The sequence below is a fragment of the Phocoena phocoena genome, chromosome 2 (assembly GCF_963924675.1).
Source record: "Phocoena phocoena chromosome 2, mPhoPho1.1, whole genome shotgun sequence".
Classification (NCBI taxonomy): domain Eukaryota; kingdom Metazoa; phylum Chordata; class Mammalia; order Artiodactyla; family Phocoenidae; genus Phocoena; species Phocoena phocoena.
Genome location: NC_089220.1, coordinates 162,607,810 through 162,632,494, shown reverse-complemented (window position 1 = coordinate 162,632,494; position 24,685 = coordinate 162,607,810). Strand labels below are relative to the sequence as shown.

General features: G+C 37.7%; 1 pseudogene; it reads left to right on the top strand.

Moving 5' to 3' along the window:
• LOC136118567 (E3 ubiquitin-protein ligase MARCHF2-like) overlaps window positions 1-24,685 on the top strand; it is a 58,644-nt pseudogene that overhangs the window by 20,718 nt on the left and 13,241 nt on the right.

The window sequence follows — 24,685 nt, the reverse complement described above, 5'->3', positions numbered from 1 at the left end:
ATAGCTTTTGTTTGATGTACTCCAACTTCTTTATTATATCTTTTAATGTCAAATCCAGAAAATGACTGCCAAGATTGATGTTAATGAGCTTACTGCCTATATTTCCTTCTAAAAGTTTGGTTTCAGGTCATACGTTCAATCCATTTAATTTTTGTGTGTGGTGTAAGACAGTGGTCCAATTTCATTCTTTTACATGTGACTGTACAGTCTTTCCAAAACCATTTATTAAAGAGACTGTCTTTTCCCCATTGTATATTCTCTGGTAATTTGTCATAGATTAATTGATGATATACATGTGGGTTTATTTCATGAGCTTTCTATTCTGTTCCACTGATCAATATGTCTGTTTGTATGCCAAAAGCATACTGTTCTGATTACCATTGCTTTGTAATACAGTTTCAAATCAGGGAGCACAATGCCTCCAGCTGTAACACAGTTTGAAATCAGGGATCACAATCCCTCTTCTTCTTTGTAAAGACTGCTTTGGCTCTTCAGGACCTTTTGTGGTTCCATACAAATTAGAGGATTGTTTTTTCTATTTCTATGAAAAATGCCATAGGAATTTTAATAGGGACTCTACTGAATCTGTTGATTGCTTTGGGTAGTATGGATATTTTAACAATATTAATTCTTCCAATCCACAAGCACAAAATATCTACTTAATGTTTCTTCTTCAATTTCTTTTGTCAATGTCTTACAAGTTTTCAGTGTATAGGTCTTTCACTGCCTTGGTAAAATTTATTCATAGGTATCTTATTTATATTATGAAATGGTAAATCAGACTGTTTTCTTAATTTCTCTTTCTGATAGCAGTTTCTTTCTGTTATTAGCATACAGAAATACAATAGATTTCTGTATGTTGATTTTTCATCCTGTAGCCTTAGTGAAATCCTTTACCAGATTTTAGGTGGACTCCTTAGGATTTGGGTTATATAGTACTATATCATCTGCATAGTTTTACTCCTTCCTTCCCAATTTGGATGCCTTTTATTTCTTGTCTAATTGCTCTGGCTAGGACTACCAATATTATGTTGAATAAAAGTGGCAAAAGTGGGCATACTAGTCTTGTTCCTGATCTTAGAGGAATTGTGGTTAGCATTTCCCACTGAGTATGATGTTAGCTGTGGGCTTGTCATATATGGTCTTTATTATGTTGAGGCACATTCCCTCTTCACCCACTTTGTCTTTTTTTTTTTTTTTTTTTTGCAGTACATGGGCCTCTCAGTGCTGTGGCCTCTCCCATTGCAGAGCACAGGCTCCGGACACACAGGCTCAGCGGCCATGGCTTACGGGCCCAGCTGCTCTGCGGCATTTGAGATCTTCCTGGACCAGGGCACAAACCTACATCCTCTGCATTGGCAGGCGGACTCTCAACCACTGCACCACCAGGGAAGCCTCACCCACTTTGATATGAATTTTTATAAATACATGTTTAATTTTATCAGATGATTTTTCTGCATTCATCAAGATAATCATATGATTTTTATCTTTTGTTAATGTCACGTTTCACATTAATTTTTGCAAATAGTGAACCATCCTTGCATTATTGTAATAAATTCCACTTGATCACAGTGTTTTATTGTTTTAATGTACTGCTGAATTTGGCTTGCTAATGTTTTATTGAGAATGTTTGCATCTATGTTTATTAGGGATATTGGCCTGTAATTTTCTTTTCTTGTGGTGTCCTCTGGTTTTGGTACCAGGGTAATGCTGATCTCATAAAATGAGTTTGAAAGTGTTTCCTCCTCTTCTATGTTTTGGACGAATTTGAAATGGATTGGTATTAATTCTTCTTTTAATATTTGGTAGAATTTGCTAGTGAAGTTGCCTGGTTTTTCTAGGAAGTTTTAAAATTACTGATTCAATCTCTTCACTAATAATCAGTCTATTGAGATTTTCTATTTCTTCCTGACTTAGTCTTTGAAGTCTGTTATGTCTTTAGGAATTAATCCATTTATTTTAGGTTATCCAATTTGTTGTAATATAATTATTCATAGTCTCTTATGATCATTTGTATTTCTGTGGATCAGTTGTAATATCTCCTGTTTCATTTCTGATTTTGAGTCCTCTCTCTTGATGTCTTAATAAGTCAAGCTAAAGGTCTGTCAATTTTATGTATCCTTTCAAAGAACAAGCTTTTGGTTTGATTGATCTTTTCGGTTGTCTTTTTACTATTTCTGCTCCGATCTTTTATTTCCATACTTCTACTAGAACTTTATTTATAATTATTTCTCTAGTTCCTTGAGGTGTAAAGTTAAATTGAGATTTTTCTTTTTTCTTGTGGTAAGCATTGATTCCATCTTAGAATTGTTTTTGCTGCATCCCACAAGCTTTTGTATGGTATATTTACATTTCCTTTTGTCTAATGGAATATTTTGATTTTGCTTTTGATTTCTTCATTGAACCAGTGTTCAGTAACATGTTGCTTACACTTCACATATTTGTGAATTTTACACTTTTCTTTTTATAATTGATTTCTAGTTTCATACCATTGTGTTCAGAAAAGACACTTGATATGATTTCTCTTTTTCACTTAAGTACAGTTGGTGTACAATATTGTATAAGTTAACAGGTGTACAATATAGTGATTCACAATTTTCAAAGGTTATACTACATTTATAGTTCTTATAAAATATTGGCTATATTCCCCGTGTTTTACAATATATCCTTGTAGCTCATTTTATACATAATACTTTATACTTCTTAATCCCCTACCTCTATCTTATCCCACCCCCTTCCCTCTCCCCACCGATAACCACTAGTTTGTTCTATATGTCTGGGAGTCTGCTTCTTTTTTGTTATATTCACTAGTCTGTATTTTTTAGATTCTACATTTAAGTGATATCATACAGTATTTGACATTCTCTGACTTATTTCACTTAGCATGAGGCACTCCAAATCCATCCATGTTATTGCAAATGGCAAAATTTCATTCTTTGTATGGCTGAGTAGTATTCTGCAACTTCTTTATACATTCACCTGTTGATGGACACTTAGATTGCTTATGTATCCTGGCAATTGGAAATAATGCTGCTATGAACAGTGGGGTAGACGTATCTTTTCAAGTTACTATTTTCAGATATATACCCAGGAATGAAATTGCTGGGTCATAGGGTGGTTCTACTTTTAGGTTTTTGAGAAGACTCCAGACTATTTTTAACAGTGGGTGCACAAATTTACATTCCCAGCAACAGCAGACCAGAGTTCCCTTTTCTCCACATCCTTGGCAGCATTTCTGTGTTCTTTTTTTTAATATATAAATTTATTTACTTTTTGGCTGCCTTGGGTCTTCATTGCTGCCTGCGGGCTTTCTCCAGTTGCAGTGAGCAGGGGGGCTACTCTTCGTTATAGTGCACATGCTTCTCATTGCGATGGATTCTCGTTGTGGAGTATTGGCTCTAGGTGCGTGAGCTTCAGTAGTTGTGGCACATGGGCTCTGTAGTTAGGGCTCGCAGGCTCTAGAACACTGGCTCAATAGTTGTGGCACACAGGCTTAATTGTTCCGCAGCATGTGGGATCTTCCCAGACCAGGGCTCGAACCCGTGTCCCCCGCATTGGCAGGCAGATTCTTAACCACTGAGCCACCAGGGAAGCCCTCTGTGTTCTTTTTGAGGATATCCATTCTGATAGGTGAGAGTGATATCTCGTTGTGCTATTTGCATTTTCCTGATGATTAGTAATCTTGAGCACCTTTTCATGTGCCTGTTGGCCATGTGCAAGTCCTCTTTGGAGAAATGCCTATGGAGATCTTCTGCCCATTTTTTAAGTGTTTTTTTTTTTTTAATGTGGAGTTCTATGAGTTTATATATTTAAAATAGTAACCCCTTATATCGTTTGCAAATGTTTTCTGCCATTCAGTACGTTGTCTTTTCATTGTATCAGTGGTTTCCTTTGCTGTGCAAAATCGTTAAGTTTAAATAGGTCCCATTTGTTTATTTTTGCTTTTTCTTCTTTTACCTTAAGAGAGAGATTCAAAAAAATATTGCTAGGATTTCTGTCAAACAGTGTTTTCCCTATGTTCTCTTCTAGGAGTTTTATGGTTTCCAGTCTTACCTTTAGGTCTTTAATCCATTTTGAGTTTAATTTTGTATATGGTGTTAGAGATTATTCTAATTTCATTCTTTTAAATGTAGCAGTCCAGTTTACCCACTTATTGAAGAGACTGTGTTTCCTTCATTGTATATTCTTGCCTTCTTTGTCATATATTAATTGATGCTAAGTGCATGGGTCTATTTCTAGGCTCTTAATTCTGTTCCATTGATCTATGTATCTGTTTTTGTGCCAGAACTATACTGTTTTTGATTACTGTAACTTTGCAGTGAACTCTGAAGTCAGGGAATGTGACTCCTAAAGCTCTGTTCTTCTTTCTCAAGATTGTTTTGGCTATTCAGGGTCTTTTGTATTTCCATACAAATTTTAAAATTATTTATTCTAGTTCTGTGAAAAGTGCCATTGATATTTTGATAGGGATTGCACTGAATCTGTAGATTGCCTCGGTATTGTGGTCATCTTAACAATATTAATTCTTCCAATCCAAGAACATAGTATACCTTTCCTTCTGTTTGTGTCATCTTCAATTTCTTTCATCAGTTTCTTACAGTTTTCAGAGTACAGATCATTTACTTCCTTAGGTAGGTTTATTCCTAGGTATCTTATTCTTTTTGATGGGATGGTAAATGGGACTGTTTCCTTGATTCCTCTTTCTGACAGTTCATTGTTACTGTATAGAAATGCAACAGGATCTGTATAGTAATTTTGTATCCTGCAACTTTACTGAATACATTGATGAGCTCTAGTAGTTTTCTGGTGGAGTCTTTGTAATTTTCTATGTATAGAATCATGTCATCTGCAAACAGGGACAGTTTTACTTCTTCTTTTCCAATTTGGATTCTTTATTTTTCTTGTATGACTGCTGTGGCCAGGACCCACAATACTGTGTTGAATAAAAGTGGTGAGTGGGCATCCTTCTCTTGTTCCTGATGTTAGAGGAAATGCTTTCAGCTTTTCACTGCTGAGTATGATGTTAGCTGTGGGTTTATCATATATGGCCTTAATTATGTTAAGTAATGTTCCCTCTATGGCCACTTTCTGGAGGGTTTTCATCATAAACTGATATTGTATTTTGTCAAAAATGGTTTCTGCATCTAATGAGATAATTATGTCATTTTTATTCTTCATTTTGTTAATATGGTGTATTACATTGACTAATTCGCAAATATTGAAAAATCCTTGCATCCCTGGGATAAATCCCACTTGATTAGGGTGTATGATCCTTTTAATGTATTGCTGGATCTGGTTTGCTAATATTTTGTTGAAGATTTTTGCACCTATGTTTATCACTGATATTGGTCTGTAATTTTCTTTTTTTTAAAAATATCTTTGTCTAATTTGGCATTAGAGTGATGCTGGCCTCACAGAATGAGTACACAAGTGTTCCTTCCTCTGCAATTTTTAGGAATAGTTTCAGAAGGACAGGTGGTAACTCTTCTCTAAATGTTTGGTAGAATTCACCTGTGAAGCTATCTGGTCCTGGACTTTTGTTTGTTGGGTGTTTTTAAATTAATGATTCAATTTCATTACTGGTCATTGGTCTCATATATTCTATTTTTTCCTGGTTCAGTCTTAGGAGAGTATACATTTGTAAGAATTTGTCCATTTCTTCTAGGTTGTCCATTTTCTTGGCATATAGTTGTTCATAGTAGTCTCAGGATCTTTTGCATTTCTGTGGTGTCAGCTGTAACTTTCCCTTTTCGTTTCTAATTTTATTGTTTGGGGCACTCCTTTGTCTTGAGTCTTGGTATAGGTTTATCCATTTTATTTCTTTTCAAAGAAACAGCTTTTAGTTTCATTGATCTTTTCATATGTTTTAGTTTCTAGTTTATTTCTGCTCTGATCATTATGATTTCTTTCCTTCTATCAATACTATCTTTGGATTTTGTTTGTTTTTTCTGTAGTTGCTTTAGGTGTAAGGTTAGGTTGTTTGAGGTTCTTCTTGTTTCCTGAGGTAAGCTTGTATTGCTATACACTTCCCTCTTAAAAATGTTTTGCTGAAACCCATAGGTTTTTCATCGTTCTGTTTTTGTTTTTTGTTTTTTTGCAGTACGTGGGCCTCTCACTGTTGTGGCCTCTCCCGTTGCGGAACACAGGCTCTGGACGCACAGGCTCAGCTGCCATGGCTCACAGGCCCAGCCACTCTGCGGCATGTGGGATCTTCCCGGACCGGGTCACAAACCCGTGTCCCCTGCATCGGCAGGCGGACTCTCAACCACTGCACCACCAGGGAAGCCCTGTTTTCCTTTTCATTTTTCTCTAAGTATATTTTTTTTATTTCATCTTTGATTTCTTCAGTGATCCATTGGTTGTTTAGTACCATATTGTTTAGCCTCCACATGTCTGTTTTTTTCTTTTACAGTTTTTTTTTCTTGAGGTTGATTTCTTATCTCATAGTATTGTGGTCAGAAAAGATGCTTTATATGATTTCAATTTTTTTTAATTTAGTGAGGCTCACTTTGTGGCCCAGCATATGATCAATCCTGGAAAATGTTCCATGTGCACTTGAGAAGAATGTGTATTCTGCCTTCAGATGGAATGCTCTATAAATATCAGTTAAGTCCATCTGGTCTAATGTGTCATTTAAGGCCTGTGTTTCCTTATTGATTTTCTGTCTGGATAATCTGTCCATTGATGTAAGTGGGGTGTTAAAGTCCCCCACTATTACTGTGTTACTGTCGATTTCTCCTTTAATGGCTGTTAGCATTTGCCTTATATATTGAGGTGCTCCTATGCTGGGTGCATATATATTTACAATTGTTATATCTTCTTCTTGGATTGATTGCTTGATCATTATGTACTGTCCTTTTTTGTCTCTTGTAAGAGTCTTTAAAGTCTATATTGCCTGATATGAGTATTGCTCCTCCAGCTTTCTTCTGATTGCCATTTGCATGGAATACCTTTTTCCATCCCCTCACTTTCAGTCTGTATGTCTCCCTAGGTTTGAAGTGGGTCTTTTGAAGACAAGATATATACGGATCTTGTTTTTTTATCCATTCAGCCAGTCTGTCTTTTGGTTGAAGCATTTAATCCATTTACATTTAAGGTAATTATTGATATGTATGTTCTTGTTGCCATTTTGTTCATTCTTTTGGATTTGTTTTTGTAGGTCTTTTTCCTTCCCTTCCTCTTTTGTTCTCTTGTAATTTGATGACTAACTTTATTTAGTGTTGTGTTTGGCTTTTTTTTTTTTTTTTTTTGCGGTACATGGGCCTCTCACTGTTGTGGCCTCTCCCGTTGCAGAGCACAGGCTCTGGACATGCAGGCTCAGTGGCCATGGCTCATGGGCCCAACTGCTCCACGGCATGTGGGATCTTCCCGGACCGGGGCACGAACCCATGTCCCCTGCATCGGCAGGCAGACTCTCAACCACTGCGCCACCAGGGAAGCCCTGGATTCCTTTTTCTTGTGTGTGTGTGTGTGTATCTAGTGTAGATTTTCAGTTTGCAGTTACCATGAGATTTTGATATAATAGTCTATATATATATATATATATATATATATATATATACAAGGTTGTTTTAAGTTGTTGGCCTTTTAATTTCAAATGCATTTCCAATAACCTGCATTTGTACTCTCCTCAGGATTGCTGGGTTTTGGGGTTTTTTTTTCTTTGTGCTACACGGGCCTCTCCCGTTGTGGAGCACAGGGTCCGGATGTGCAGGCTCAGCGGACATGACTCACGGGCCCAGCCGTCCATGGCATATGGGATCCTCCTGGACCGGGGTACGAACCTGTGTCCCCTGCATCGGCAGGCAGACTCTCAACCACTGCGCACCAAGGAAGCCCCGGACTGCTGGTTTTGATATCACATTTGTGTGAGGATAATTTCCTATCTTTACTGTCTTTTTTTTGCCTTTTCCATTAGTAATTTTATTGTTTCTATTTGTGGCCTTTTCTTTTCCACCTAGATAAGTTCCTTTAGCATTTGTTGCAAAGCTGATCTGGTTGTGCTGAATTCCAGGCCAGGGAGCCTGATGTTGTGCTCAAAACTTTCACTCCTGTGAAGGACTTCTGTGATATAATTATTTTCCAGTTTGTGTGTTGCCCATCCAGCAGATGTGGCATTTGATTTTATCACAATTGTGCCCCTCCTACCGTCTCACTGTGGCTTCCCCTCTGTTTTTGGATGTAGGATATCTTTTTTAGTAGGTTCCAGCTTTCTTTTGTCAATGGTTGTCCTACTCTGCCATCTTTTCTCCACCTCTGATCCTGCCTCCAGAGTGGGGAAGATGCATGACCCCTGGCCACCTCTGAGAGGTTGTCCCTGCAAACCCCTCACCTTGTCACTGGACACTACCACGGCAAGGGTCCCGTGGCTAAGGAATAAAGACCCAGGAGAATGTGGCATGCTGACTAGGTCCCCTCAACCTAAGAGCTGCCTGAACGGATCCCTCAGGTACACCACAGCAGCCCGTGTATGAGTGTGCTCTCCTGCCACGTCGCTTAGCAACCTGTGAAGCCATCCAGTCTTCCCGACACATCAACTCATCCCGCCCCTGCAGAGTGTAATTTTTTAAAAGATTTTGTTTCTGGGTCGAACCTGCTTTATGCAGCAGAAGGTCTCTTTGCTCCCATGTTAACCCTTGGGGGAGGATCAAGTTTCCTTTTTTTTTTCTTTTTCCCTTAGAGAGGTTTCCTTAACATTTGTTGTGAAGCTTGTTTGGTGGTTTGAAGTCTTTTAGGTTTTACTTGCCTGTAAAGCTTTTGATTTGTCCTTCAGTCTGAATGAGAGCCTTGCTGGGTAGGGTATTCTTGGTTGTAGGCTTTTCTATTTCATCGCTTTAAATATATCATGCCACTCCCTTCTGGCCTGCACGGTTTCTGCTGAAAAGTTAGCTGATAACTTTATGGGAGTCCCTTGTATGTTATTTGTTGCTTTTCCCTTGCTGCTTTTAATATTCTCCCTTTAATTTTTTGTCATTTTAATTATAGTGTGTCTTGGTGTGTTCTTCTTTGGGTTAATACTTTATGAAACTCTCTGTGCTTCCTGGACTTGGATGACTGCTTCTTTTCCCAGTTTAGGGAAGTTTCTAGCTACTATATCTTCAATTATGTTCTCAGCCCCCCCCATCCCTTCTCCTTTTGGGACCACTATAATATGAGTATTACTGCACTTGGTGTCATCCCAAACAGCTCTTTAACTGTCTTCATTCCTTTTTTTTTCTTCTGTTCAGCATCACTGATTTCCGCTACTCTGTCTTCTAGCTTTCTCTGTTTCACTTATCTACTGCTGATTCCTTCTAGTGTATCTTTTATTTTACTTATTGTATTCTAGCTCTCTGGTTGTTCTTTATATTTTCTAACTCTTTGTTAAAAACTTCTCTCTGTGCATCTATTCTTCTCCCAAGTTCTTTGATCATCTTTATGATCACTAACCTGAACTCCTTCTATATATTCCTCTGTAGCCTCATTTTGACTAAGTTGCTATTATTTTTATGTATCTCGTAGGTTATGTTTCCTAACCTTGGAGAAGTGGCCTTTTGTAGGAAACATCATGTGTGTCCCTGCAGAGCACACCCCTCTCGCCACCCAAGCTATATGCTCTAGGGATTACCCCTATGAGGGCTCCATGGGTCCTTCTGTTGTGGTGGGCTGAGTGTGTGGGTAATCTGGCAGGTTTGGCCCCCGATCTGGTTGGTTGCCAGGCCCTGCCTTTTGCAGAGGCTGCCATCTTCTGGTTGGCAGGACTAGGTGACATTGCAGTTAACTAGGGAACCCCAGGGGCCCTGGGACTTATGTTGGCTTACTGGAGGGCAGAGTCAGGATCCAGAGGACCCCGGGACTGTTCTCCGCTCACTGGTGGGTGAAGTTATGTTCTGGGCTTAGTGCTGGACTACTGGCAGGGAGAGGTGGGTCCTGGAGTCTGACTGCAGAACCCAGGGACCTCAGAGCTGGTGTCAGGTCACTGCTGGGTGGGGTGGGGGGAGCAAGTTTCCTGACACAGTTGGGTACAGAGTCTGGGGTGTCCTGAAGCATCTGCTGGCCTTCTCGTGGGCAGGGCGAGGGCTCAGCTGATCTCAGAACAGCATCTGGACAGAGTTCCCAGGATGCAAGATTATTGTTCCCTCGAATCTGGTGTCTACCCCCTAATGGGTGAGGCTGGTTCAGAGCCTAGAGCAGGCTTCCTGGAGTGGAGGGCAGGGGCCCAGGGGTTTCTGAGGCTGGTGTCTTCCCATTGGTGGGTGAAGTTGGGTCCTGGGACCTCTGTTGGGCAGAGCTGTGTCTAGAGGCCTGTCTAGAGGTGGCAAGGGACTCAGGAGATCTTTAGGCAGCCTATCTACTAGTCGCTTGGCCTGAGGCTGTGCCCACCCAGTTAGTAGCCTGGCCTAAGGCACCCCAGCAGTGGTGCCTATAGGCTATTGGGTGGGTCCAGGTCTTGGTACTAATGAGCTAAAGGGAGGATTCCACAATGGTACCTGCCAGCACCAGCATCCACATAGTAGAAGCTCTCAAGAATGGCTGCTTCCAGTGTCTAAGTCCCCAGGGTGAGCTGCAACCAACCCCCATCTCTCCAGGAGACTCTGCAAGATCAGCAGGCAGGTCTGGCCCATGTTACTATCAAATTACTGCTTTTGCTCTTGGGTGTCAGCATGTGAGATTTTGTGTGCTCTTTAAGAGAGAAGACTCTATTTCTCCAGTCTTGTAGGGCTCTGGAAAGAAGCCCACTGGTCTTCAGAGCCAAATGCTCTGGGTTCATGTCTTTCCAGTGCAGGACCTCTGGGGTTGGGGAGCCTGACATGGGGCTCAAGACTCTCACTACTGTGGAAGAAATTCTGCAGTATAATTATTCACCAGTTTGTGGGTCACCCCTGCCCCAGGGGTATGAACTTGACTATATCAGAAGTCTGCCTCTCCTACATGGCTCATTGTGGTTCCTTCTTTATGTCTGTAGTGGCAGGTCTTCTATGGTAGGTTCTGGTCTTTTTCATTGATGGTTATTCTGAAGATAGTTGTGATTTTGGTGTTTGTGAGAGGAAGTGAGCTTAAGGTCTTTCTACTCTGCCATCTTGGTCAGATCTCCTGGCTGATGTGATTTCAATATTCTTAACTTTGTTAAGACTTTGTTTTGTTGCCTAATATATGATCTACCCTGAAGAATGTTCCATGTGCACTTGAAGACTGTGTATTCTATTCCTTTTGAATAAATTGTTATGTATTATTCTTTCTCTTAATACTTGTATTTGACTTTTCCTTTCTATGAAGATTCATATTTTTTTAGTCTGTGTTGTTGACATAAACAAAGAATAACTTACAACCTTGGTTATGTCTCAAATTTTTTTTTAAGATTAAAAGTATACTCTGGTGCTTGCTTGGTCAATATGTATACTAAAATTGGAACAGCACAGAGAAGATTAACACAGCTAAAGTGCAATGAAGGTTCACATGTTCGTGAGTCATTCCCTATTTGTCAGTCTTTGTCTTGGAAGAGGTAGGGCTGGGGAAGCAGGATGGCAAAGGAGATTAAAGGGTACTTAACCTCTACCAATTGTATTTTATTTATTTTATTACATAAAACACTGGTGTTAATAAAGTAAATCTTGGTGTGTGAATGCAGTCTCTGATTTTTATATTTTAAAGTACAGAGACAGTAATCACTACAGCAGTCATTCCATATCCAAACCTATGAAAATTATCAGAAGTGCATTCCAAGATTTATCCATAAGGATATTCTCTTCAGCATTATTTATAACAAGAAAAAACTGGCAACAATCTAAAATTTGAACAATATAGGAATGGTTAAATAAATTATAGTAGAGTCATGTGATTGTTATATATTTATTTGGACAGCTTATGTTCCCTATTAGTTTCTTATTGCTGCTGTAAGAAATGACCACAAACTTAGTGTCTGAAAACAAAACAAATTTATTATCTTACAGTTGTGGAGGTCAGAAATCTAAAATGGGTCTAAATGTGAAAAATCAAGATGTTGGTAGGGCTGTATTTCTTCTGGGAGATTGTTTTTCCTTGCATTTTTCAGCTTGTGGAGGTTTCTACATTCAGTGGTTCTTGGCTTTTTCCTCACGTCACTCCAACTTTTTGTTTCCATCTTCACAGCTTTCTACCACTGACTCTGACCCTCTGACACCCTCTTTTAAAGACCCCTGTGATTACACCATACCCTCCAGAATAATCCAGTGGAATTTACTCATCCCCACATGATTAAATTAATCACATCTGCAAGGTCTCTTTTACAATATAAAGTAACATATTCACAGGTCTAGGGACTGGGATACAGACATCTTTGAGGGACCATTATCCAGCTACCACATTACTTAAGCAAATAAAGGCATATGAATATTTAAAGTGTTCAGAAGTGGGGAGTTTCTTGGTAGCCTGGTGGTTAGGATTCCGGGCTTTTGTGGCCCAGGTTACATCACTGGTCCAAGAACTGAGATCCCACAAGCTGCACAGCATGGCCAAAAAAAAAAGAATAATGCCTGACACAAAACACCATCAATTATGATTCGTAAAATGAATGGGTAGATAGGCATACTTCTCACTGCTTTCACAGTCTGATCTAAACCACTATCATTTCTTACCTGGTTAATTTCCATAGTCTTGTCACAGGCCTCCCTGCTTCTATCCTTGCCGCCATCTACTCTCAGCACAGCAACCAGAGTGATGTGTTCAAAACATAAATCAGACTGTATGCTACGCTGGCCTCTAAATGTTCCTTCATAACACTAGTCGTGTTACCACCTCAGGACCTTTTCACTTGCAGTTACCTCTGCCTGTAATAGTCTTCTCCCAGATATTCATGTGTCTCATATCCACATTTATTCAAGTCTTTGCTCATATATCACCTCATTGAGCCCTACCTTATGCACTCCATTTAAAATCTCAACTGTTCCATCATTTCTATGTTCCAAATTCTTCTTACTCAGCCTTGTTAATTTTACATAGCATATCACCTTTTAGTATTCTAAATGCTTTGTTAATTATGCTTGTATTTTCTCACCCCCTACTGAAATATAGATTCCAAAGGACAAGGAATCTTACATGTTTTGCTTAATGATATATTTTCACTTCTTGAAAAATGCATGGCAAATAGAAATCACTCAAAAAAATAGCTAATGAACAAGTGACTAATAAGATCCTACTATGTGCCAAGTTACATCCTAGGTACTAAGATCATATCAGTAAATTTGACGGAGTATCTCCTTTATTGGAACTTGCTTTCAAGTTCTCTAGTCTATCAAAATCTACTACACCCAAGTCCCCATGTTGATGAGACAGAAGAAAACACTAGATGAGAAGTAGTAAGACCGGAAATTATTAATTAGCCTTGATTTCTTTACACATCATCCCTATCCTTACCACTCCTATACTTCTGTCCCAATTACTTGGTATTGTTTCACTGATGTTCGGGAAATTAATTCAAATGGATGTAGTTGTTAATTGTGGGTGCCGAAAAACAAACAAAACAAAACATGGGAATTTAAGGGTCACAGAATAAACCAGTGGGAAATTAGAATGTCTCTTTAAACATTCTATCATTTTACAAATATACATATGACATATATGCACATATTCAGATAGAACTAACTCAAAACTAATTAGCCTTTTTCAAAAATTATTTTCTTGTTGACTGTCATTTTTAAGCTGCATTGAGTATAAACCTTTGTCTTAAATGCATCCTTTAGTATGTTTCATGGAATCCTGACACAATTATCAGGAGAGTTTTTTTGTTTGTTTTTTTGTTTATTTTATTTTATTTTTGGCTGTGTTGGGTCTTCGTTGCTGCATGCGGACTTTCTCTAGTTGCAGTGAGGGGGGCTACTCTTCGTTGCAGTGTGTGGGCCTCTCATTGTGGTGGCCTCTCCTGTTGTGGAGCACGGGCTCTAGGTACACGGGCTTCAGTAGTTGTGGCATGCAGGCTCAGTAGTTGTGGCTCATGGGCTCTAGAGCACAGGCTCAGTAGTTGTGGCACAAAGGCTTAGCTGCTCCACAGCATGTGGGATCTTCCCAGCCCAGGGCTCAAATCCGTATCCCCTGCACTGGCAGGCGGATTCTTAACTATTGCACCACCAAGGAAGCCCTATCAGGAGAGTTCTGGCTGAGATTTTTCAATTTATTTTGCAGGACACCACACTACTATCTTCAGAAATTAAGCAAAGCAGGGGAATCAGTTATTTGTAAGCAAAAATTTTAATCTTTGCTTTACACTTTACCATTTTCTTTCTATGTATAAAATACTCTTAAATTTTATTTATTTTATTTATTTATTTTGCGGTACACGGGCCTCTCACTGTTGTGGCCTCTCCCGTTGCGGAGCACAGGCTCCGGACGCGCAGGCTCAGCGGCCATGGCTCACGGGCCCAGCTGCTCCGCAGCATGTGAGATCTTCCCGGACTGGGGCATGAACCTGTGTCCCCTGCCTCGGCAGGCGGACTCTCAACTACTGCACCACCAGAGAAGCCCCCAACACTTACTGCTTGTAGATTTTTTGATTAACTTACTCACTGTCTTATTTTAGTATCTGTCGCCAATACCCAAGATTCTCATTGTTGAAAATTTAGGGATTAACACTTTATTAAGGATCAGATAAAAATTTGGGGAGAAAGCCAATTGTGCTTTTAGCTTTAAAAAAAATAAGGGTTTTTAAAAAATTAAAGTATACTTGACTTACAATACTGTGTTAGTTTCAGGTGTACAGCTAAGAGATTGTTATATATAATTTTTTCAAATTGTTTTCTATTATAGGTTTATTGTAAGATACTGAATATTGTTCCTTGTTATACAGTAAATCCTTGTTGCATATCTATTTTACATATAGTAGTGTACATCTGTTAATCCCATACTCATAATTTATCCCTCCCACCTCCCCTTTCCCCTTTGGTAACTCTAATTTTGTTTTCTGTATCTGTGAGTCTGTTTCTATTTTGTAAATAGATTAATTTGTATTGTTTTTTTTAATTCACATATAAGTGATATCACATAATTACCTTTCTCTGACTGACTTCATTTAGCAGGATATTCTATAGGTCCATCCATATTGCTGCAAATGGCATTATTTTATTCTTTTTCATGGCTAAGTAGTATTCCATTGAGTATACATACAACATCTTCTTTATCTATGCGTCTCTTGATGGACACTTATGTCGCTTCCATGTCTTGGTTACTGTAAATAGTGCTATGAACATGGGGTGCATGTATCTTTCTGACCTGGAGTTTTCATCTTTTCTGGATATATGCCCAGGAGTGAGATTGCTGTATCATATGGTAGCTCTATTATTAGTTTTTAAGCAACCACCATACTGTTTTCCATAGTGGTTGCACCAATTTACATTCCTACCAACAGTGTAGGAGGGTTCCCTTTTCTCCACACCTTCTCCATTATTTATTATTTGTAGACTTTTTGATGATAGTCATTCTGACCAGTGTGAGATAATACCTCATTATGGTTTTGATTTTCACTTATCTAATAATTACCAATGTTGAGCATCTTTTCATGTGCCTGTTGGCCATCTGTATGTCTTCTTTACAGAAATGTCTATTTAGGTGTTATGCCCATTGTTTGATTGGGTTGTTTGTTTCTTTCATATGAAGTTGTATGAGCTGCTTGTATATTTTGGAAATTAACACCTGTTTGTATCATTTGAAAATACTTTCAACTAATCCATAGGTTTTCTCTTTGTTTTGTTGATGGCTTCCTTTGCTGTGCAAAAGCTTTTTTTTTTTTTTTAAGATCCTTATTGGAGTATAATTGCTTTACAGTGTTGTTAGTTTCTGCTGTATAAAAAAGTGAATCAGCTATATGCATATGTATATCCCCATATACCCTCCCTCTTGCATCTCCCTCCCACCCTCCTTATCCCACCCCTCTAGGTGGTTGCAAAGCACTGAGCTGATCTCCCTGTGCCACACAGTTGCTTCCCACTGGCTATTTTACATTTGGTAGTGTATATATGTCAATTGTGAAAAAGCTTTTAAGTTTGATTAGGTTCCATTTTTGCTTTTATTTCTTTTGCCTTGGGAGAGTGATCTAAGAAAATATTGCTACAATGTATGTCAGAGAATGTTTTGCCTATGTTCTCTTCTAAGAGTTTTATGGTGTCATGTCTTACTTTTAAGTCTATACACCACTTTACATTTATTTTTGTATATAGTGGGAGGGAGTGTTCTAATTTCATTGATGTACATGAGGCTGTTCAGCTTTTCCAATCCACTTGCTGAAGACACTGTCTTTTCTTCATTGTATACTTTTGTCTCCTTTGTTTAAGATTAATGGACCATAGTTGTCTGGGTTTATTTCTGAGCTCTCTATTCTGTTCCATTGATCTATATGTCTGGTTTTGTGCCAATATGATGCTGTTCTGATCACTGTAGCTTTGCAGTATTGTCTGAAGTCTGGGAGGGTAATGCCTCTAGCTTTGTTCTTTTTCCTCAGGATTGCTTTGGCAGTTATGGGTCTTTTGTGATTCCATATAAATTTTGGAATTATTTTTTGTAGTACTATGAAAAATGTCACAGGTAGTTTGACAGAGATCACATTAAATTTGAAGACTGCTTTTGATAGTATGATCATTTTAACAATATTAATACTTCTAATCAAAAAGCATGAGCTATCTTCCCATTTCTTTGAATCACCTTCAGTTACCTTTATCAGTGTTTTATAGTTCTCATCATAGAGGTCTCTAACCTCCTTTGTTAGATTTATTCCTGGCTTTTTTTTTTTTTTTTTTTGTGCTACGTGGGCCTCTCACTGTTGTGGCCTCTCCCGTTGCAGAGCACAGGCTCTGGACGTGCAGGCTCAGTGGCCATGGTTCACGGGCCCAGCCGCTCCGCAGCATGTGGGATCTTCCTGGACCAGGGCACGAACCCGTGTCCCCTGCATTGGCAGGCGGACTCTCAACCAGTGCACCACCAGGGAAGCCTGGTATTTTATTTTTTTGATGCAATTTTAAATGGTATATATATTTTTTACTTTCTAATATTTGTTAGTATAAAGAAATGCATGATTTCTGAATATTAATCTTGTGGCCTGCTACCTTGCTGAATTCATTTATTCTAATAGTTTTGTGTGAAATCTTTAGGGTTTTCTATACAGAGTACCATGTCATATGTATATAATGACAATTTTATCTCCCTCCTCTCAACTTGGATACCTTTAATTTCTTGTGTGCTTGCTTGGCTCAGAATGCCAATACTGTGTTGAATAGAAGTGGTGACAGTGGGCATCCTTATCTTGTTCCAGAATTTAGTGGGAAGGCTTTCAGCTTTTCACCCTTGAGTATTATGTTGGCTGTGAGTTTTTCATAAATGGCTTTTATTATGTTGAGATATGTTACCACTTCAGTGGGAGTTTTTATCTTGGATATTGAATGTTATCAAATGCTTTTTCCACAACTATTCAGATGATCATGTGGTTTTTGTCTTTTCTTGTTAATGTGGTGTACCACATCAATTGATTTATGTATGCTGAAACATCCTTGCAACCCTGTAATGAATCCAACTTCACCATGGTGTATAATTCGTTTTATGTATTGTTGGAGTAAGTCTGCCAAAATTTTGTTGAGGATTTTTGCTTCTTTATTCATCAAATATGTTGGACTGTAATTTTCTTTTTTGTAGTGTCTTTGGTTTTGGTATCAGGGTGATGGTGGCTTCATATGGTGACTTTAGGAGTGTTTCCTCTGCTTCAGCTTTTTGAAATAGTTTGAGACAGATAGCTATAAGTTCTTTGTATGTTTGATAGAATTCCCCAGTGAAGCCATACAGTTCTGGACTTCCGTTTGTGGGGAGTTTTTTGGGTTTTTTTTAAATTACAGATTCTATTTCACTATTAGTGACCAGTCTGTTCAAATTATTGTTTCTTCTTGACTCAATTTTGGCAGGCTATATGTTTCTAGAAACTTCTCTGTTTCTTCTGGGTACTCCAATTTGTTGGCATGTAATTGTTCATGGTATTATCTTATGATTTTTAGTATTTCTGTGATATTGGTTGTTATTTCTCCTCTTTAATTTCTTATTTTGTTTATTTGGGTCCTCTCTCTTTCCTTCTTGGTGAGCTTGGCTAGAGGTTTGTTGATTTTGTTTCAAAAAACCAGCTCTGGGGCTTCCCTGGTGGCGCAGTGGTTGAGAGTCCGCCTGCTGATGCAGGGGACGTGAGTTCGTGCCCCCGTCCAGGAAGATCCCACATGACGTGGAGTGGCTGGGCCCGTAAGCCATGGCCGCTGAGCCTGTGCGTCCAGAGCCTGTGCTCCACAACGGGAGAGGCCACAACAGTGAGAGGCCCGCGTACCGCAAAAAAAAAAAAAAAAAAAAGCTCTTCATCTTATTGATCTTTTCTATTTCTTTTTAATATCTATTTATTTCCTCTTTGATCTTTACTTCCTTCCTCCTGCTTACTTTGGGTTTTGTTCTTTTCATAATTCCTTTAGGTGGTAGGAAAAATTTGAGATTTTTTTCTCTTGAGAAATATCTGTATTGCTATGAACTTCCTTCTTAGAACTGCTTTTGCTGCATTCCATAGATGTTGTAAGGTTGTGTATTCATTGTCGTTCTTCTAGAGGTATTTTCTGATTTCTTCTTTGACTTCATCATTGACCCACTGGTTTTTTAGTAGCATGTGGTTTTGTCTCCATTTGATTGTTTTTTCTCATTTTTATTTCTGTGTCTGATTTCTAATTTCATACCATTGTGATCAGAAAAGATATTTGAAATAATTTCTATCCTAAATATATTAAGGCTTGTTTTGTCCCCCAGTGTGTGGTCTATACTAGAGAATGTTCTATGCGTGTTTGAAAAGAATGTATTTTTTTTGGATGTAGTGTCTTGTAGATATCAATTAAGTCCAACTGTTCTACTGTGTCATTTAGGATCTCTTTTGCCTTATTGGTTTTCTGACTAGAAGATCTGTCCATTGGTGTCAGTGGGGCATTAAAGTTTCCTACTATTGTATTCCTGTCAATCTCTCCCTTTGATCAGCATTTGTTTTATATATTTAGGTTCTCTTATATTGGGTGCATATATGTTAACAAGTGTACTGTTCTCTTCTTGTATTGATTCCTTTATCATTATATAGTGGACTTCTTTGTCTTTGTTTATAGGTGTTGTTTTAAAGTCTATTTTATCTGATATAAGTATCACTAAACCATCTTTCTCGCCATCTCCATTTGCATGAAATACTTTTTTCATCTTCTCACTTTCAATCTATGCATGTCTTTGCCCTAAAGCAAGTTTCTTGTAGGCAGCATGCTGTACGTTCTTTTATTATCCATTCTACCACTCTGTGTCTTTTAATCACAGCATTTAGTATACCGACATTTAAAGTAATTATTGATAAGTACGTAGTTGTTGCCATTTTAAACCTTCTTTTCCAGTTGATTCTATAATTCTTCTGTGTTTATTCCTTTTGTTTTTCCTTTTACGGTTTGATGGTATTCTTTTGTATTATGCTTGTTTCTTTTTTTGTAAATTTTTATTTTAATTTTTTAAAAAAATTTATTTTATATTGTAGTTGATTAACAACATTGTGTTAGCTGAATAGTGAAGTGATTCATTTATACATATACATGTATCTGTTCTTTTAAAAATTTGTTTCTCATTTAGGTTACAGAATATTGAGCAGAGTTCCCTGAGCTATATAGTAGACCCTTGCTGGTTATCTGTTTTAAATATAGTAGTGTGTACATGTCAATCACAAACTCCCAATTTATTTGTCCCCACCCCCACCTTTCCCCTTTGGTAAACATAAGTTTGTTTTCTAAGTCTGTGAGTCTGTTTCACAGATAGGTTTATTTGTGTCATATTTTAGATTCCACATATAAGTGATATCATACGATGTGTACCTTTCTCTGACATATTTCACTTAATATGATAATCTCCAGGCCCATCCACATTGCTGCAAATGGCATTATTTCATTCTTTTTAATGGCTGAGTATTAATCCACTGTATATACGTGCCACATCTTCTTTATCCATTCATCTATAAGACATTTAGGTTGCTTCCATGTCTTGGCTATTGTACATAGAGCTGCAGTGAATACTGGGGTGCATGAATCATTTCAAACCATGGTTTGCTCTGAATATATGCCCAGGAGTGGGACTCCTGGATAATATCATAGCTCTATTTTTAGTTTAAGGAATGTTGATACTGTTCTTCAAAGGGGCTGTACCAATTTACATTCCCACCAACAGTGGAGGAGGGCTCCCTTTTCTCCACACCTTCTCCAGCATTTATTGTTTGTAGACTTTTAGATGATGGCCATTCTGACTGGTGTGAGGTAATAGCTCATTGTACTTTGATTTGCATTTCTCTAATAATTAGTAATGCTGAGCATCCTTTTTGCCTTTTTTGGAGAAACATCTATTTAGATCTTCTGCCCATTTTTTGATTGGTTTGTCTGTTTTTTTGATGTTGAGCTACACAAGCTGTTTGTAGATTTTGGAGAATAATCCCTTGTCAGTTGCTTCGCTTGCAAGTATGTTCTCCCATTCTGTGGGCTGTCTTTCTATGGTTTCCTTTGCGGTGCTAAAGCTTTTGAGTTTACTTAGGTCCCATTTGTTTATTTATTTTTGTTTTTATTTCCACTACTCTACAAGACAGATCAAAAAACATATTCCTGAGATTTATATCAAAGAGCGTTATGCCTCTTTTCTTACAAGATTTTTATTTATTTTTAAAGATTTTTATTTATTTTTAAATTTTATTTTATTATTATTTTTGCAGTACGCGGGCCTCTCACTGTTGTGGCCTCTCCTGTTGCGGAGCACAGGCTCCGGACACGCAGGCTCAGCGGCCACGGCTCACGGGCCCAGCCGCTCCATGGCATGTGGGATCTTCCCGGACCAGGGCATGAACCCGTGTCCCCTGCATCGGCAGGTGGACTCTCAACCACTGCGCCACTAGGGAAGCCCTCCTATAAGATTTTTAGAGTGTCAGGTCTTACAGTTAGGTCTTTAACCCTGTTTGAGTTTATTTTTGTGTATGGTGTTAAAGAATGTTCTAATTTCATTCTTTTACATGTAGCTGTCCAGTTTTCCCAGCACCATTTATTGCAGAGACTGTCTTTTCTCCATTGTATAGTGTTGCCTCATTTGTCATAAATTAATTGACTACAGGTGCTTGAGTTTATTTCTGGGTTTTCTATCCTGTTCCATTGATCTCTATTTCTGTTTCTGTGACAGTACCATACTATTTTCATGAATGTAGCTTTGTAGTATAGTCTGAAGTCAGGGAGCCTGATTCCTCTAGCTCCATTTTTCTTTCTCAAGATCGCTTTGGCTATTTGAGGTCTTTTGTTTCTCCATACAAATTTTAATATTTTTTGTTCCAGTTCTGTGAAAAATTCCATTGGTAATTTGATAGGGATTGCATTGAACCTGTAGATTGCCTTGGAAAGTATAGTTATTTTGACAATATTGATTCTTCTAATCAAACATGCTATATCTTTCCATCTGTTTCTGTCATCTTTGATTTCTTTCATTAGTATCTTATAGTTTTCGATGTATAGGTCTTTTACCTCCTTAGGTAGGTTTATTCCTAGATATTTTATTCTTTTTGATGCAATGGTAAAGAAGATTGTTTCTTTAATTTCTCTTTCTGCTCTTTCATTGTTAATGTACAAAAATGCAACAGATTTCTATGTATTAATTTTGTATCCTGCAAATTTACCAAATTCATTGATGAGCTCTAGTAGTTTTCTGGTAGCATCTTTAGGATTTTTTATGTATAATGTCATGTCATCTGCAAACAGTGACAGTTTTACTTCTCTTCCAATTTTAATTCCTTGTAATTCTTTTTCTTCTCTGACTGACATAGATAGGACTTCCAAAACTATGTTGAATAATGGTGAGAGTGGACATCCTTGTCTTTTTCCTGATGTTAGAGGAAACGCTTTCAGCTTTTCACTGCTGAGTATGATGTTAGCTGTAGGTTTATCATATATGGCCCTTATTATGTTGAGGTATGTTCCCTCTATGCCCACTTTCTGGGGAGTTTTTATCATAAATGGCCGTGGAATTTTGTCAAAAGCCTTTTTTCTGCATCTATTGATACAATCATATGGTTTTTATTCTTCAGTTTGTTGATGTGGTGTATCACACTGATTTGTGGATATTGAAAAATCCTTGTGTCCGTGGGAAAAATCCTATGTGTTCATGGTGTATTATCCTTTCAATGCATTGTTAGGTTAGGTTTGCTGGTATTTTGTTGAGGATTTTTTCGTCTATATTCATCAGTAATCTCAGCCTGTAATTTTTTTTTGTGGTATCTTTGTTTGGCTTTGGTACCAGCATGATGGTAGCCTCATAGAACGAATTTGGGAATGTTCCTCCCTCTGCAGATTTTTTGGGAATAGTTTCAGAAGTATAGGTGTTAACTCTTCTCTAAATGTTTGATAGAATTTGCCTGTGAAGCCATCTGGTCCTGGACTTTAGTTTGTTGGGAGTTTTTAAATCACAATGTCAATACTTGTGATTGGTCTGTTCATATTTTCTATTTCATCCTGGTTCAGTCTTGGGAGATTGTACCTTTCTAAGAGTTTGTCCATTTCTTCCAGGTTGTCCATTTTATTGTGGACATTTAATGTGAATTTAATGTGAATTTAATGTGAATGTGGTATCTTTCATTAAATTGAATGCATGTTTTAAATATAAAAGTAATTTACTCCAATATACTAGAACAAATAATTACTGTAATTAATCCTCATGACAATAACACCATTTATTGAATGTCTACTATATATACTATATATGTCTATACCTAATCTTCACAATAATATCAAGTGATCAATATTTTAATACACACTTTATAAATGAAAACACTGACTTTCTAAGTATATAAGTAACTAGTTCAGGGTTATGTAGCTAATTAATGATAGAGCCAAGCTTTTAATCCAGTGTTCGTACACATACACGCTTTCCACTAAGCCATGCTGTGCCAGTCAAGCATTTCTAAGGTTAACAAGTCTCAAACTCTCAGAAACATTATTTTAAAAAAAGAGAAAAAGTCCACAGGTGCCAAAAATTCCAAATATTTAAAATTCATAGTCAACCCATTCTAGCTTCTCTAGCTCTATCATGAGGTCTGCAATGCTTGCAGGTCCCTTTAAGTGTCACTAACAGGCCTAACACAGAAGCAGAGAAAATGCACATAGGAACAATAAAGGTGATAGAAGAAGAAAAGAGAAAGAAAAGGAGAAATGAAGGGGAAGGATGCTTTTGGTGAGGAGTGGGAAAACCACCACCAACTGGCTACCAGACACCCCCATTTGTGGGTACACTTTAACACTTAATGCATTTCTGATAACGTGTTAAAGTCTCATGTATAGCAGTCAAATAGTAGGCAAATACAGGAAGTTTCTCTTAGTCTGAAGAATAAAAAAGCTATCTTTTTTTGTTAGACCTAATCGTCAATGATGAAATTCCAACATTCCATACACGTTCTTAAATTTGGTTTTTTGTTTTAATTTGACAGTCAAATGCATAGTATACTTGCTTAAATCTAGTGAGACTCTGGTTACAATATAATTTTTTCAAACATTTTCCAATGTTATTTAAAATAGAGTAGGCTTGTAAGTCATACTTCTTGCCCTCTGAGTTGTTTTCCAGTTTTCATATTTTTCGTAAAAGGATAAAGACAAAATGTAGTAGGAGATTAAGATAATTACAGAAACTAGTACACATAAATGGTGATGTTACTGAAATTGAACTACAGCCTGAAAGAGTTCCTTTTTTGTGACAGCTTGAAATGTCTGTCAGCTAATCATAATGGCCTAAATTCCGAGTAGTGAAGGGTTTTTAGGGACACTGGTGGATAGTTTGTGAAAATTAAACTGCTATGGAAGATGAACACATGAACAGAAATGCCTTTAATTACCTACGTTTTTGTCTCCTTGGTTCAAACTCTCTGAGGCCATCCAGTGTTTCCTTAATTACACTTCATCAAGGACAGAATTGCCTTTTCAAACCTGAAGGGGTCAAAAGTTCATTTCACTCTTTTTTTCTGTTCTACATTCATTAGCTTTTCCCTTAAAGCATCAACAGAATAAATGCTCTCTTCTATACACCATGGAAGAACATATGAATGAATCAGGCAGAGTCTTCCCTCGAGGAAGACAAACTCTGAACTCCATGAGAATGCAAAGACTCGGTTGTTCATTGACTGTTCTTATCTTAACTGCAGAATTCCAGTAAGTGGAACAACAGCTGGTATTTTATCAGTAGGTATTCAACAAACGCTTGTTGATGACTACACCTAAAACTGGGAAAGTGTATTCATTGACCCAAAAAGGAAGGAAGGAAGGGAAAAAGAAAGGAAGATACAGAAAGACAGAAAGAATGAGAGAACAAGAAAGAGAGAAAGGGAAGCTAGGAGAGAAAGAAAGAAAACTATAGGATTTACAGCTAGGGGAAACCTTAGCAATTATGTAGTCTATGAAAAACCAGCCAAGGTATTCCATTTAGCAAGTGACGGAGTTAAGAGTAATATTTTATTTATAATTCCCAATACAGTGTTTTCTCAACATTATAGTAAAATAAACAAATATGTATTAAATACTTAAGATGAACCTAGCCATGTTTAGGCTTTAAAAGAATATAGGAAAAATAACATTAAATCTCTCAATCTTTGCAGAGTACACTGCACAATAAATGGTATCTACAATAGTAATAATAATTATTAAGT